Source organism: Dendronephthya gigantea, unplaced genomic scaffold (assembly GCF_004324835.1).
Source record: "Dendronephthya gigantea isolate DGI-Jeju-01 unplaced genomic scaffold, DenGig_1.0 000053F, whole genome shotgun sequence".
Lineage (NCBI taxonomy): Eukaryota > Metazoa > Cnidaria > Anthozoa > Malacalcyonacea > Nephtheidae > Dendronephthya > Dendronephthya gigantea.
Window position 1 is genome coordinate 949608 of NW_021163063.1, and position 17283 is coordinate 966890.

General features: G+C 39.3%; 1 protein-coding gene and 1 pseudogene across 1 annotated transcript in view; both read right to left on the reverse strand.

Moving 5' to 3' along the window:
- The window catches only part of LOC114529115, an 81453-nt gene that overhangs the window by 56279 nt on the left and 7891 nt on the right, over positions 1 to 17283 (reverse strand). The gene's annotated exons all lie outside the window — the stretch shown is intronic.
- Positions 130 to 1489, reverse strand: LOC114529116 (annotated as a pseudogene).

The window sequence follows — 17283 nt, forward strand, 5'->3', positions numbered from 1 at the left end:
AAAGTACGGTCATGGGATCAATATGAGCCAATTCTGGTCCTGCATTCAGGCTGTGAGCAATCCAATTTTGGATTTTAGAAATGTATGTCTGTATACAAATATTTTCTGTGCTTGTATGCAAAAGAACCCACTGGTACCAGTTCTTCTGAATGAACAAAGTTTTTAGTCAAGAAGATAGTTTTTCTTTCCTTTGCAATTTTTTTATATTTCAAGCTATGCTTTCATTGGTAGGAAGAAATAGAAGAAATGAATTGAAATTGAATTAAACTTAAAGGCAGGTTACAGTTATGTAAAGGAATGCTTTGTCTACACTTTGAATTCACATATTTCCTAAAATATCTGAATATTTGACATGCTCTCAGTTCACTACTTTTAAATGAATATGAGAGAAAGTTTATGTTCATGCTATGCCACTCTTACGAGCAGAACCGATGCGTATATGCTACTGTAACCCGGCCCCTTTTAAATATTGGAGTAATCAGGATAGAGTCTGCACATTGTTTGGGGAAAAGCAAAAAAACAATGTGCAAACAGAATATATCCAGTTTTAGACATAGCTGACAAAACCTCTATTGGGGCCAGCACTTAAATATCATAAGAATGGTTTGTAAGAGCTCGGTTTACACAGCACTTAATTCATTGGCATGGAACAGCTAAAAGTTGTACTCTAACTCTCTAAACCAACTTTTTTGTGTTCAGACTAGTAACTGCCACTACAAAGGCCTCAGCATAGATGAAATTAGTTCGGGTACCATTTTAGCCGTGCCATCCCGAAAAATCAGTGCAGTGTAAAAACAGGGCTAAAATGCATCATTTTTGTTTTCAGATCATAATTTACGACATAAGATGTTACATCCAACAATTACAATGTGCCTAGCAATATTATATTACATTCTTGGTCTATTTTGAATCTGGTTTGCCAGCCAGTCCAACCCCTCGGTTAGTCCTTCCGCCTTGGTTGCACATGTCGCCTGGACAAACCAAGATCTCTTCTTCAGGTTGTTCAACCCGAGCTCTTCCCGGATGTCAGCCGTGCTCATGGAATTCTCAACGTCCTGCTTGTTGGCAAACACCAACAAATGTACATTTTCTAATTCGTCCTCGGTCAACAAACGCATCATTTCGGTCCGTACTTCAGACATGCGTTCCCGATCTGAGCTATCTATCACAAATATTATTCCTTGAGAGCCTTGGAAATATACCCTCCATAAATTTCGTATCTTATCCTGTCCGCCAATATCCCATACAGTGAACGAAATATTTTTGTACGAGACAGTTTCCACGTTGAAGCCTATTGTTGGCACACTCGAAATGACCTTGCCAAATTTGAGTTGGTATAAAATTGTTGTTTTTCCAGCGTTATCCAAGCCAACCATTAATATTCGTACGTCTTCGCGACCTACAAGACGACCCCATACACTTGAAAGTAAATTTCCCATGAGATGTGAACGAATTTGTGTGAAAAATAAAAGTTTTTGTTAAATTTCTACATAAATAAACATGGTCAATGATAATTGCCGCGCGACACCACGAAAGAGACTGGGGACACGTTCTTTATGAGAAAATATTCGTTGATCAGCAACTCTGATCTCAGTACTCTAGGACCAAGGGACTCATTGAACTATAATTACTCCGGCGTCAGCGACGGAGTTGAAAATTCGCCCCGGTTTTGTTTTGTTTTTGTTTTTGTTTTTTTTTTATTTTTCGTCGTCGCAAGTCTGTAATGGCGCGAAATATTCTAGTACTTAAAATGTGTATGTGACTGTATTTATCTACGTCCCAGTCTTATCTCCCAAGAGTTGTGGTGCACAGCTTTGGCTAATTTTCCAATGCGCGATTCGATTTCGCTCGCATGATACGGCAATTCTCCAAGAGGAACAAATAAACCATTCTTTTCATGCTGTTCGATTAAGTTTAGATTGAATTGGGGTAAGAATATATTTAATACATGTAGATTCCGGTCCTATTTTGATAATATCGCTGCTATCTCGCCGTTTAACAAGATGATGTAGTCGTGTATGGGCGCGTTGACACGTCGTAGTTTGCACAGGATCGAAGATTTAATATAACTATATAAGCGCGAATTCCAAAGGCAAAGTGTAAGACGAAGCGAATGTATCATGCGGTTTATTTACATTTTTGAACAATTGAACTTCTATACTGCGATGTGCTTCTGAATTTCGCGATCGTTTAGGTTCGCAAGGCATCTAAATGCGAATATGAACTGTATTGTTTATGTTCAGAAGCTCTATATTAAAGACTGGCACGTGCGCCGGAGTTAACGCCAGAACAGGCGTCTTGTTTACTTAAAACAACTTTCGTGCCCATAATATTTGATTTAGAAGTAGACTAGTGAAATGCAGTGCTGTTGAAATGGGGGAAGGCGTTTTGGAGCCGAGACCCCCTCTTCAAACTGGGGGGGGGGGTGATCTCCCTTCTACTTTAGAAAATCTATTATTTAATATGAACAATACTCAACATAACTTGACTATAAATCAATTGTGATTTTTGGCACTTCACTCGATTCACGTGAATTCTAGGGGTTTAAAGGTCTTAATTTCCAGTGGAATTATACACACTTCAAGTTCAAGCCACCCAGTGGCAAAAGCATTGCACCGGCATCGCAAAAGCGTAGGTTCGATTCCTGCCGGAGGACCTATAGTGACTCATTTTTCCATCAGCTGTTCCTGGCTTGAATTTGAAGTGTGTATAATTCCACTCGACCAATGCCAACATAAAAACAGACTAAGTTTGTGGTTCTATTCTATTTTATTAATCTATTTTCAGTTAATTAAGTAGTTTAAATTAAAAGTCTCACAGTGCAAAATGACATGATTGTGATTTCCTAAAGGTTGAAAAAAGGCTACGGCATGCTTACTAAATACACACATGTCCAATACCGTCAAATAGACACGAGTTCGTTCGTTTGTTATAGCTCATTAAAACATAGAATTTCCTCGTTCTTTTTAAAACCACATAAAATTTAACATAGAAAACGTACAATTTCAGAAATCGTACGGGTCGACGAATAGAGATAGCCCCTTCCATCGACATCAGCCAACACAGCATAATCTACTTCTCCACTTGTACGCAGGGCCGCCGAGAGGGGTGGTGGGGCCCCCAACCTCAAATGGGGGCAGGTGGGGCCCCCAACCTCAAATGGGGGCTTGTGGGACCCCCAACCTCAAAGGGGGCAGGTGGGGCCCACCAACCTCAAAGGGGGCAGGTGGGGCCCACCAACCTAAAGGGGGGCAGGTGGGGCCCCCAACCTCAATGGGGGGCAGGTGGGGCCCCCAACCTCAAAGGGCCCCTGACTTAAGCCTGAAAGAACCTAAAAGCAAAGTACTTGAAAATGTTGGGCTTGGTGTAAAAAGGTTGCCGAGCCATTTTCAACTAGTTTTCTACACGCACCGAACTCGACAGCTTCGCTAATTAGGTTCTTTCTTCAATCGGGCCCCCTTTAGTTAATCGGGCCACCCTTTCGTTTGGTATTTTAAGACCAGAAGCTGCATTTAAATCTGAACAAGATTAGGACAAATTTTGAAATTCTCGTGTAATTTGGCAAATGCATTTCTCCACTTGCACGGGTCGTATCGACTGTTTGAAAAATCGTACGGATCGATACGACCTTCATTCAATCCAAACAATTTTACGGGTCGTACGGGTCGTGTCTATTTGACAGTATTGGACAACCCTCACTAAATAAATGAATGAATAGATGTTGTCATGTTAGGAAATTGTAGCTGCAGTGGCATAACTTCGTTTCTCTGTCATTGGGGCCAGTTCTCTCCATTCATTGGCACTTAAATCTAAGCACTCGACTGAATTAAGATGTGCTTCAGTTTCATAATCATAACCGCCCATGACGATAATCATATTGCCAGTGATAACTGCTGCACTTCCCGCTCTTTTATGATTAAGACGAGGTAACATCTTAATTTTACCTGTTTTCACTTCGTACATGAATACTGTGTTCAATGTTTCGCCTTTCTCGTTATGACCTCCAATCAAAATTATATTACCTTCATAACTAATAGTTGCCATATCAGCGATAGGAAATGGCAGTGGCGGCAGGGTTTTGCATTTATTTTTTTTTATATCGTATGAATATACAGTGCTTTTAGTGTCGTCGCATTCTTTTAATGTCTGTCCACCAGCAACCATGACTTCGTTGTCAATAATCTGACAACCGTGATAACATCTTCTCTCTGGCAACCTGGTCAATAATCTCGTCGTGTATGGGGGAGTTAGTTTAATTTCGTAAATCCCATCAGAAAAATTCTCCTCGTCAATACTCCCGCCAGTTAAAATTGCTTTATCTTCGCTACAAACCATTCCGTGTCCTTCACACTTGATTGGCATCTTGACAGGAGCTTCGATCCATTCTTGATCCATTCTCTGCATTTCAATAGTGTCAGTAAACTCGTCTCCAGTCCTTCCTCCACTGACATATATTTGACCCTCGTATACAAACGAAGAAGCACTTTCTCGTCCCATGTTCATTGCTGGTTCTGGTGTCCAGATATTCTCAGGCCAGCTGAACGATTCTACGGTATTAAGGAAATATTTATCGTCACACCCTCCGCAGACAAATATCTTTCGTCTTCCGGTGAAGAAATCGCCATTTTCTCTTGTCTCGTTCCTTGGATATTTCACTTCTGACGTCATGCTGTTCATTTTGCGCTGAAGATCGTCAATGACAACATTTTGACGGGCAACATCGGCCATCAACTTTTGATTAACCTCTTGTCTCTGTTCTTTCTCCTTTCTTTCTTTTTCCAGCCTTCTCGTCAATTCGTTCATTTCCTTTCTCATGAAACAAGGATGTGAACGACTTGACTCGGCCGTCACTTGTTGCTTGCACTCGTCACAGACAATCCTACGAAAACGACAAAGTTCGTTCTCATGTCGTTCTTGCTCGTTTCGGTTGATGACTTCAGAACAGCCCGTGTTTGTACAACGTGTTGGTGAATAGCCACATCTCTCGACATGCCGATCAAGAAATTCAAGCTCGACCACTTCTCGACAACCACGGCTTGCGTGATCGCAACGAATCTTGAGACTGTTCAACGTTTCCATAAAAAATCTCGGTTTGACCAAGGTTTCTTCCGTGAGATGGTTCTTACAAGTTGGACAGGTTTCGGAGCTTTCTTGCAACCACTTTCGAATACACGAGCGACAAAAATGGTGTTCGTTCGGGCATTGCGCTGGGTCTTTGACCACCTTGAAGCAGATCGAACAAAGCAGCCTAGCGTCGACTTTATTTACGAATCTTTCCTCGTCGTAGCCTCCAAATAATGAACTTCTTCTCGCCATTTCTCTTTGGAAGAAAATGAAAAAGACATTCACTGTGTGTTTCATATCGTTGTTTGCAAGGCAGGTCGTAAATGCTTTGTCTTAGAGCGATTCTTTGCATGTATTACTGAGTCAGTGATTTTAAATCCATTTTAACGACATAAGTGATATAGTATAGTACAAGTTGGAATGTGAACCATTTTTGACAAATCATTAAATATTTGAATCGCAAGATGTAATTATTATATTAAACATACTAAAGTTTTGCCGGGGAAAGTTGATTTGCTGCCCATATACATGGCAAATCAACAGACTATAAAACATGCGTCAGAAGTAAATTGGATTCGATAAAATTGAATCGTCTGAACAGACATTTAGACTTTCGCTACGCGAACCTTGATGTGATCATTAAAAGTAGTTTTTAGGCAAACAGGAATATTTTATATGGTGTCGTCAACATCCCCTTCAACCCTTCTCTGCTAACTAGTTATACCACGAATCATACACACATTAGTGAAGATGAAGAATCTTAGACACTTTCAATCCAGTGTCAGACTAAAATATATTTTCCTACCTTTTCCTAATATCTTCCTTTGTTTCATTCACCTCCTGCATGTTTTCAATCTTCACCTTCATTCCTTCCACTTTAATTCCAACCAGCGACAGTTCTTCCTGCAAGCGTTCCTTCATCTTTCCTGATTCGTAATCCTCCAAGACTTCCAGAAACCTTTTGTCTGTCAAACAATGTAAGTCAACATGCAAACATCCTGGTCGAATGTCACGGGCGTCCTGATCATCGCGGTCTCCACCCAGAGCTTTTTTAACTGCAGTGTCGACTAATGGTTTTAACAAACTATAACCAGCATACAGAGCTCCGAGACCTACTGCTACTTTACCAGCAGTTTTGCACACTTCTTTTGCAACTTCTACATTGTCAGTGCTGATGGTGATCACAAATTTCCTGCCAGTGACCGATGCAGTAGCTCGTAAAGTTTCTCCAGCTGCGGAAAATGCTTCAGCCATCAAGGAAACGTTTTAGACATCGAACTAAAAGACAAGAGAGAGGATCAGAGCTTAGGATTTGTGTCGTCGAACCATAGTACAGAATTTAAATGTCATTTGAGAACTACGTTTATTAACTGTATTTTAAAGGACAATTGAAAGATCGTTGATTAAATTTGAAACAAGTAAAAGTTGGGAAGAAATGAGGAGGTCCAGAACGGGAAGTTTGCAGGAATTCACACGGGGGAAAAACCTGGGTACGAGGTTGCGCACGCCTCTTATATAATAATTATCTCTAAATTCCTTTCGTATAAGTGTTATGAGTGTAAAGAGTTTACAATCTACGAGCGCTGTCTCCTCAGCTCAGCCGCTATCGATTTATTAGGGAACCGCCGCTGAGAAAATCTCGTAGTCGTACTTAATTTCCTGACCTAGCACTAGCCGCAGCGAATTTAGAATCCCAGAAAATATATTGATACCTTTCATAAGACTAGTTAACCTGTGTTCAAAAAGCTCACTCTCGTACAGTCTCACCGAGTGCGACATTTAAATTCTGTTATCTCTGATCAATGTGAAACGCCATTGTTATTCAACAGAAAGATTTAGCGTGAAAATCAAGCGTTATTCAAGTGAAAATACTTGTTATGGAATCGTTATGACGTGACCTTTAAATTTAGCTTTACGACTAAAATACAGTCGTAACACTGAGCCAGCGCTTCGACGTAAGATCGTAATAACTCTCTTATAGTAAACTATGGGTACAGACGGATACACTCAACATTTGAGAGAAGAAAGTAATTTACTAACTGAGCAATAATTCCTGTGCGATGTACTATTACGCCATAATTCAGGAAATCCTCATCGCAGCTACCATATGTTCACAAAATCAAGAATAAATCTAACATCAAACCGTTCAGGAAACATTAAAACTATAATGCAGTACCTCATGTGTCGAGCTCCCTGCTTTGAACGTCGATAAAATCGATTTAAATCCGCGTTTCAAAAAGACTCTTTCTAGTCTCCGACTTTGTGTTTGCTTGTTCACAAGACCATCATATATCTGGTGTCGTGTTTCCTGATCACTTTGAACTAGAGTGGAATCATATGAAAAGAATGGATTCTGAGAACGGAGTGTGAAGTGATCGGACAACGCCAGACAATTGGGGACATTTTGAGATCCGGAATCATCTTGTTTCTTTGAGTTTATTCTTCGTTCCATCCACCCTCTCGTTCTGTTATGCTAGTGACCAGTCTCGTCTGCGACAGACAATAGTCAAATGTGCGTCATGAGCCCTAAAAGAATGTGAAAATAGTCCGTCTAAAATAAGTTTAATAATAATCAGCACATTCGCACAGAAAGACAGACTCGAAGATATTTCGAGAAACTCCCATTTTGGAGTCGTTTCTCGTTTATTATTCATCGTTATTTATAGCAGAACTCCGTCAGAAATTGTGCTGCCCTTTTATGTTCCAGAATGGTCGTCCGCGTTTTTCATGTTGTGATGCAAAGATCCCGGCAAAGCAGATCTCGTTTCCTTTACCCTCAGACAAAGATATTTCAAGTCAATTACCATTATTATGCAGCCAACATGATTTCAAATCACCCGGAACTTCCGTTCCAGGAATCTCGTAATATCCTTCAAAATGAAAGTAATTTGTCTAAAAATTCTTGGTAGTTGCTTCAAATTCCTGGCACTAGAATTAGTTTCGTTTTACGCCAAGACCAATGTAAAGCTCGTTCTGATTCATGGTGAAAAAGTCGTCATTTCACATTCACGAGAACAAATATTACTCAATTCATTGCTCATGAGAGTTAACTTTTTTATTAAGGTGGCAGTGGATTCTGGAAATGATTGAAGCGGCAAAAAAATATGATGACATCTGCGCGTAAAATATATGAAAGTTTTGAAGTATATCAAAGACAAAGTATATCTTGCTATCAAAATAAACCTTTTAAACGTTCAAGATATCAAATATTAAGTATTCTTGTATGTTTGCTTGGTGACATCATAAGTAAATAGCTTGTAGGTACACTACGTAAGTATTTAATACTGCAATGAACGAAATATTTTTGTACGAGACAGTTTCCACGTTGAAGCCTATTGTTGGCACACTCGAAATGACCTTGCCAAATTTGAGTTGATATAAAATTGTTGTTTTTCCAGCGTTATCTAGGCCAACCATTAATATTCGTACGTCTTCGCGACCCACAAGACGACCTCATACACTTGAAAGTAAATTTCCCATGAGATGTGAACGAGTTTGTGTGAAAAATAAAAGTTTTTGTTAAATAACTTAAATTTCTACGCCAATTTCTTATTGACATGGTCGATGATAATTGACCACGAAAGAGACTGGGGCGAACGTTCTTTATGAGAAAATATTTGTTGATCAGCAACTCTGATCTCAGTGCTCTGGTGACTCACTGAACTATAACTTACAGAAAACGACTTTCTCGAAGTGCCCATATTTAATTGGAACTAGTGAAAGCAGTGCTGTTGAAATGAAGGAAGGCGCTTCGGAGCCGAGACCCTTTCTTCAAACGGGGGGTGTGATCTCCCTTCTACTAATTATGAGTTATCTTTCATCTCTGAGTTACCTCGCGCATGAGTGGTGCATATCTATGACGTCATACGATGACAAGTGGAACGATATACAGGATAACATTTGCTAGTCAATATTTTCAAGCTGATGGCGTTTCCAGCTGATCTGAGATCATAACGTCATGTGGCGCCTCTAGACAAAACTGAATTTTCATGCGAATAGAGTCACCGATCTATCTTCGTTCTTCCAACTAATAATATCAAGGGCGAAAAATTGAATTCTAATTTGCAGTTGAATGAGAAATGAACGTGTTTCAGCATAAAAATACTAAAGAATTATTTAAAATTTTCCAGTGCCGAAGTCATAATAGGTCATAGAATATTGTAGGGTGGTGGGCATAGTTGGGTCACTACACCTTTTCCAGGTCGAATTCAGAAATATCGAGATGATTTTCAGAGTATCCAACTTAAAGTCAGAAAACTCTAAGTGAATTTCAGATATTGCAGTTGTAATTCAGAAAACGTTAAATGAAGTTCAGATAGTTACAATCAATTTCAGATAGAATCATATGAATTTCAGAAAGTTCAAATCAATTTCATACGGTTGCAAATTCAATTCAGAAAAACACACATGAATTTCAAACAAAGTTAACGCTTTTTTTAATAACTTTAGATTACGAAAATACTGGTAATAACAACAAAAAATGCAAAAGTTGGGAGTTTAATAACTGCTCGTTCAACTGCTGGAGCTCGGCTTTGTGATCTTCGGCAAAATAGATTAATATTTGTCTCATCCATCCAAATGATCGTTTTGCCCTCTCGTATGAATCCACTTATTCTTTCGACGTATTGTCGTCGCAACGTTTTGTTAACATCTGTGTTCATAGTTGCTGGCATGGCATGTACTTCCTTTAGCGTTATAAGCCTTCCTTCCAAGTAGTTACCAATAGTTGATTTGGAAACGCGGATCCCCAATTCTTGTGCTACCCTATCTGACAACTATTGTAACGTGAGGCTGGGATCACTTTCGACTAGGGCAACAACGTGGCCGATCTGGGCATCGGTCAGCTTCTTCCGACTTCCACCTCTGGGCTTCGGATTTTCAGCATCGTTTCGAATCCATGTGATACGCCGTTTTGTAGTTAACACCAAGCTGGGCAGCAAGATCACGCAAATTTCCACCGTTATTGGCCAGTCTTACAATCCTTGCTCTATCGGCTGGTGCAATTAACAAATATGGACCACGCGGCATTATTTCTCAACACAGGGCACAAATTTTGTTGGTTGTGATGCCTTTATGCATTGGCAGCACACATTTTAGTACACTTTGTGAAAGTCCAACATCTATTGGGAGATTTCTGAAATCATTTCGGAATATCTGCACATTGCTTTATATGTCTGATTATCATTTGCTAATGTCTGAAATCCCTTTGGACATTTCTGATTATCAATTCAAAACATCTGAAATTTGCATGACCGATCCGATTATCATTTGTAAATGTCTGAATTCCCTTTGGACATTTCTGATTGTCATTTAGAAATATCTGAAATACGCATGGCAACTCTGATTAACACTTAGCGCTATCTGAAAATCATTTGGATATTTCTGAATTCGACCTGGAAAAGGTGTAGTTTGCCACTTACATCCTTCACGAGACAACCAGACCAATACCAACATAAAAATAGACTAAGTTTGTGATTCTACCGGGTGTCCCAAAAAAAAGTACCTATTTTTAATTCAACATAACTTGTAAGCGAACTAAAGAATTGCAATCAAACAATCCATATTAAGTGGAGTAATGTCTAACTTAAAGTTTGATATATTACATATGAAGTTTGAACGAGTAGTGTCTGAGATATTTGCGTTTAAAGTCGTAGCAACGTTTTGAAACTTGTCAAAAATCAGGAAAAAATGGCCTATTAAACTTGTTTCAACAATACCGGTTCGTAACATGGTGTCTTGTAACTTATTTTTTAGTTGTTTTTTTTTTAATCGTTTTTTACTTGTTCTTATTCACCTGCAAATTCATGTCCACCAGCAGCAACGCACTTTCTTGCCCGTGTCAGCATGCCATCAAAAGACCTTTGAATCATGTGGGCGTCCAAATTGCGACATGACCTAACAATCGCCTCGCGAAGTTCTCCCAAGTTTTGAGGTTGTTGGTCATGAGGAACTTCCCAAATCTGCTGCTTTAAATAGCCCCAGGGGAAGAAATCACACACCGTCAGGTCAGGGGAGCGTGGAGGCCATGGCCAATCACCGCGTTTACTCATGAGTCGACCAGGAAATTGCCCCTGTAGATATCGGATTGTTGCGTTTAACAGCCATTTCTGCTGATTTTTGACACATTTCAAAACGTTACCGTGTCTTTAAACGCGAATATCTCGGAAACTACTCGCTCAAACTTCATATGCAATATATCAAACTTTAAGTTAGACATTACTCAACTACACATGGATTATTTGATTGTAATTCTTTAGTTCGTTTATAAGTTATGTTGAATTAAAAATAGGTACTTTTTTTGGGACACCCTGTATTCTATTTTATTAATCTATTTTCAGTTAATTAATTAAATCTATCTCACAGTGCAAAATGACATGATTGTGATTTCCTAAAGGTTGAAAAAAGGCTACAGCATGCTTACTAAAGACACACATGTCCAATACCGTGAAATAGACACGACACGAGTTCGTTGTTATAGGTAATTAAAACATATAGAATTTCCTCGTTCTTTTTAAACCACATAGAATTTATCATAGTTGGCCCCCAACCTCAAATGGGGGCAGGTGGGGCCCCCAACCTCAAAGGGCTCCCGACTTAAGCCTAAAAGAACCCAAAAGCAAAGTACTTAAAAATGTGGGGCTCTGTGTATTAAAAGATCTATTTGCAGTTGAGAGCATTTAAACTTGTTTTCTACACAAGGAAAAAAATTTTTGCGACAAATTTTCATTCTCGTTCAATTTGGCAAATGTATTTTTCCTCTTGCACGGGTCGTATCGACTGTTCGACAAATAGTACGGATCGATACGACCTTCCTTCAATCCAAACAATTTTACGAGTCGTACGGGTCGTGTCTATTTGACAGTATTGGACAACCCTCACTAAAGAGTTTTGTATCAGTTGTTCGTTTGAATAAATGTTATCATGTTAGGGAATTGTAGCTGCAGTTGCGTTACGTCGTTTCTCTGTCATTGGGGCCAGTTCTCTCCATTCATTGGTACTTAAATCTAAGCACTCGACTGAATTAAGATATGTTTCAGTTTCATGAACATAACCGCCCATGACGATAATCATATTGCCAGTGATAACTGCTGCACTTGCTGCTCTTTTATGATTAAGACGAGGTAACATTTTAATTTTTCCTGTTTTCACTTCGTACATGAATACTGTGTTCAATGTTTTGCCTTTCTCGTTATGACCTCCGATCAAAATTACATTACCTTCATAACTAACAGTTGCCATATCAGCGATAGGAAATGGCAGTGGCGGCAGGGTTTTGCATTCATTATTGTTAATATCGTATGAATACACAGTGTTTTTAGTGTGTTTGAAGTAGTTTGATGTTCGTCCACCAGCAACCACGACTTCGTTCTCAATAATCTGACAACCATGGAAACATCTTCTCTCTGGCAACTGGGTCAATAACTTTGTCGTGTATGGGGGAGTTAGTTTAATTTCGTAAATCCCATCAGAAACGATGTCATCGTCAATACGTCCACCAGTTAAAATTCCTTTATCTTCGTTACAAACAATTCCGTGTGCTCGACACTTGATTGGCATCTTGACAGGAGCCTCGATCCATTCTTGATCCATTCTCTGCATTTCAACAGTGTCAATTTGTTCGGCCCCAGTCCATCCTCCACTGACATATATTTGACCCTCGTATAGAAACGAGGAAGGATCTTGTCGTCCCATGTTCATTGCTGGTTCTGGTGTCCAGGTATTCTCAGGCCAGCTGAACGATTCTACGGTATTAAGGGAATATTCATCGTCCCGCCCTCCGCAGACAAATATCTTTCGTCTTCCGGTGAAGAAATCGCCATTTTCTCTTGTTTCGTTGCTTGGATATTTCACTTCTGACGTCATGCTGTTCATTTTGCGCTGAAGATCGTCAATGACAACATTTTGACGGGCAACATCGGCCACCAACTTTTGATTATCCTCTTGACTCTGTTCTTTCTCCTTTCTTTCTTTCTGCAGCTTTCTCGTCAATTCGTCAATTTCCTTTCTCATGAAACAAGGATGTGAACGACTTGACTCGGGCGTCACTTGTTGCTTGCACTCGTCACAGACAATGATACGAAAACGACAAAGTTCGTTCTCATGTCGTTCTTGCTCGTTTCGGTTGATGACTTCAGAACAGCCCGTGTTTGTACATTTTGTTGGTGAATAGCCACATCTCTCGACATGCCGATGAAGAAATTCAAGCTCGACCACTTCTCCACAACCACGGCTTTCGTTATCGCAACGAATCTCAAGACGCTCCAACGTTTCCATAAAAAATCTCGGTTTCACCAAGTTTTCTTCCGTGAGATGGTTTTTACAAGTTGGGCAAGTTTCGGAGCTTTCTTTTAACCACTTTTGAACACACGAGCGACAAAAATGGTGCTCGTTCGGGCATTGCACTGGGTCTTTGATCACCTTGAAGCAGATCGAACAAAGCAGCCTAGCGTCGACTTTATTTACGAATCTTTCCTCATCGTAGCCCCCAAATGAATTTCTTCTCGCCATTTCTCTTTAAACAGAATGAAAAACATTCACTATGTGTTTGATATCGTTGTTTGCAAGGCAGGTCGTAAATACATTGTCTTTGAGCGATTCTTTGCATGTATTACTGAGTCAGTGATATCAAATCCATTTTAACCACATAAGTGAAATATAGGTTAGGGCGAGTTTGAATGTGAACCATTTTTGACAAATCATTAAATATTTGAATCGCGAGATGTAATTATTATATTAAACATAGTAAAGTTTTGCCGGGGAAAGTTGATTTGCTGCCCATATACATGGCAAATCAACAGACTATAAAACATGCGTCAGAAGTAAATTGAATTTGATAAAATTGAATCGTCTCAACAGACCCTTTAGACTTTCGCTACGCGACCCTTGATGTGGTCATTCGAATCTCAAGGGCCCGATGGTTCATTAAAAGTGGTTTTGTTAGTTTTAGGCAAACAGGAATATTTTATATGGTGTCGTCAACATTCCCCTCAACGCTTCTCTGCTAACAAGTTATACCACGAATCATACTCGTATTGGCAAAGATGAAGAATCTTAGACACTTTCAATCCAGTGTCAGACGAAAATATATTTTCCTACCTTTTCCCAATATCTTCCTTTCTTTCATTCACCTCCTCCATGTTTTCAATCTTCACCTTCATTCCTTCCACTTTAATTCCAACCAGCGACAGTTCTTCCTGCAAGCGTTCCTTCATCTTTCCTGATTCGTAATCCTCCAAGACTTCCAGAAACCTTTTGTCTGTGAAACAATGTAAGTCAACATGCAAACATCCTGGTCGAATGTCACGGGCGTCCTGATCATCGCGGTCTCCACCCAGAGCTTTTTTAACTGCAGCGTCGACTAATGGTTTTAACAAACTATAACCAGCATACAGAGCTCCAAGACCCACTGCTACTTTACCAGCAGTTTTGCACACTTCTTTTGCAACTTCTACATTGTCAGTGCTAATAGTGATCTCGAATTTCCCGCCAGTGACCGATGCAGTGGCTCGTAAAGCTTCTCCAGCTGCGGAAAATGCTTCAGCCATCAAGGAAACGTTTTAGACACAGAACTAAAAGACAAGAGAGAGAATCAGAGCTTAGGATTTGTGTCGTCGAACCATAGTACAGCATTCGAATGTCATTTAAACCAAAGAAAAGCCACGTGCATTGAAGCGATTCGATTGGTGCATCAATAAAACTGAAAGAACACAATAATCTTATTCGAACCTCAATTGTGTGAGCAAATAAGTTAAAAACAACACCAAATGAATATGTTAAGTAAAGTGAAAGTCGATAAAGTGAAAGTGAAAGGAAACAAAGAACAATTACATCAACAAAACGCATTTATTAATCATTAACATTTTCACAACATCAATAACGATAAATGGGAATAAATTTAACGCCAAGAAATATTCATTTGTGAATAATGAAAGGACAATTGAAAGATCGTTGATTGAATTTGAAACACGTAAAAGTCGGTGAAGAAATGAGGAGTTCTGGAACCGGAAGTGTTCAGAAATTCACACGGGAGAAAAACCTGGGTACGAGGTTGCACACGCCCCTTTCATAATTAATCCCTAAATTCCTTTCTTTAGTGTAAAGGGTTTGCGATCTACGAACGCTGTCTCCTCGACTCAACCGCTATCGATTTATTAGGGAACCGCTGCTAAGAAAATCTCGTAGCCGTACTTAATTTCCTGACCTAGCACTAGCCGCAGCGAATTTAGACTTCCCAGAAAATATATTGATACCTTTCATAAGACTAGTTAACCTGTGTTCAAAAAGCTCACTCTCGTACAGTCTCACCGAGTGCGACATTTAAATTCTGTTATTACTGATCAATGTGAAACTCCATTGTTATTCAACAGAAAGATTTAATGTAAAACAAGCGTTATTCGAAGGGAAATACTTGTTATGGAATGGTTAGGACGTGATTGATATCTCTCACTCAATGAGTTTGAGTCTGAACGAGCTTTAAATTTAGCTTTACGACTAAAATACAGTCCTAACGCTGAGCTATCGCTTCGATGTAAGATCGTGATAACTCTCTTATAGCAAGCTTTTGGCACAGACGGATACACTCAACGTTTGAGAGAAGAAAGTAATTTACTAACTGAGCAATAATTCCTGTGTGACGCGGCTGATATTACGCCATAATTCAGGAAATCCTTATCAACCTTCAGGCTACCATATGTTCACAAATTCAAGAATAAATCTAACATCAAACCGTTCAGGAAACATTAAAACTATAATGCAGTACCTCATGTGTCGAGCTCCTTGCTTTGAACGTCGATAAAATCGATTTAATTCCGTGTTTGGCAACGACTTTTCTTTCAGTCTGCGACGGTTGAAGTTATATCTGGACTATTAAATGTGTTTGGTTGTTCACAAGACCATGCATCATATATCTGGTGTCGTGTTTCCTGATGACTCTGAACTAGAGTGGAATCATATGAAAAGAATGGATTCTGAGAACGGAGTGTGAAGTGATCGAACAACGCCAGACAATTGGGGACATTTTGAGATCCGGGATCATGTTGTTCCTTTGAACCTATTCTTCGTTCCATCCACCCTCTCGTTCTGTTATGCCAGTGACCAGTCTCGTCTGCGACAGACAATTGTCAAATGTGCGTCATGAGCCCTAAAAAATGTGGAAATAGTCAACTCTAAAATAAGTTTAATAATATTCAGCACATTCGCACAGAAAGACCGACTCGATCCTTTCCTTAGCTGCATGAAGGTATTTCGAGAAACTCCCATTTTGGAGTCGTCTTCACCTCATTCCTCGTTATTTATAGCAGATCTCCGTCAGAAATTGTGCTGCCCTTTCATGTTCCAGAATGTTATTTGGAAAATTTAGTTATTTGGGTAATTTTGACAATGAAAATTGAAGCATAGAACGTGAACTATTAAGGTCTTTAATATCGACTGTACGAAGGTCTTGTTAAGGCATGTTTCAGAAGTCGAACTTTTCATGTGCCGAACCTATAAAGTATAATGTTAATGAGCTAAGGTCTTTGTTTAAATTCATTTGCATTCGATTCGGCACATGAAAAGCTCGACGTCTGAAACGAGCCTAAAACGTACTTTGGAAGAAAATATCTGTTGATAAGAAAATATGTTTACTCACCCGTTTTACAATTACTCCATTAATACCAACATAAAACTAGTGTTTAGCTGCGAGGGGCACTGATTTTATGATTGTAATAATCAAGTAATGGAAAAAAGGGGAAGGAACACACAAAAAGTTATCTTATAAACATTTTTCGGTAACAAGACCATTGCACCGGCATCGCAAAGTCGCAGATTCGTTTCCTGCCGGAGAACCGAGAGTTGATACATTTTTTTCCAGGCCTGAATTTAAGGAGTGTATGATATCCACTTGAAATAGACCTTATGCATAATGACGTAACAAGTTGTGGCACCTGCAGGGAATTCTGGTCTTAGTGGTCACGGTGGGAAATTTGAAGTTTAAATTTTTCGCCGTGACCACTAAAATTAGAATTCCCTGCAGGCGTCACGGCTTGTTACGTCATTATTATGCATAAGATCTATTAAGATCCTTAAATAACCCTTTTAAAAGTGAGCATGTGCTTCTGTTTTATTTTATTTTATTTGATAATTGTGTATAAGCGGTTTAAGAAAATTATGCTTACTAAGTCTTATTTTTCAATGATCAATTATTACGCTGATATTTTTTTTCAATTGTTCAAAGTGAAA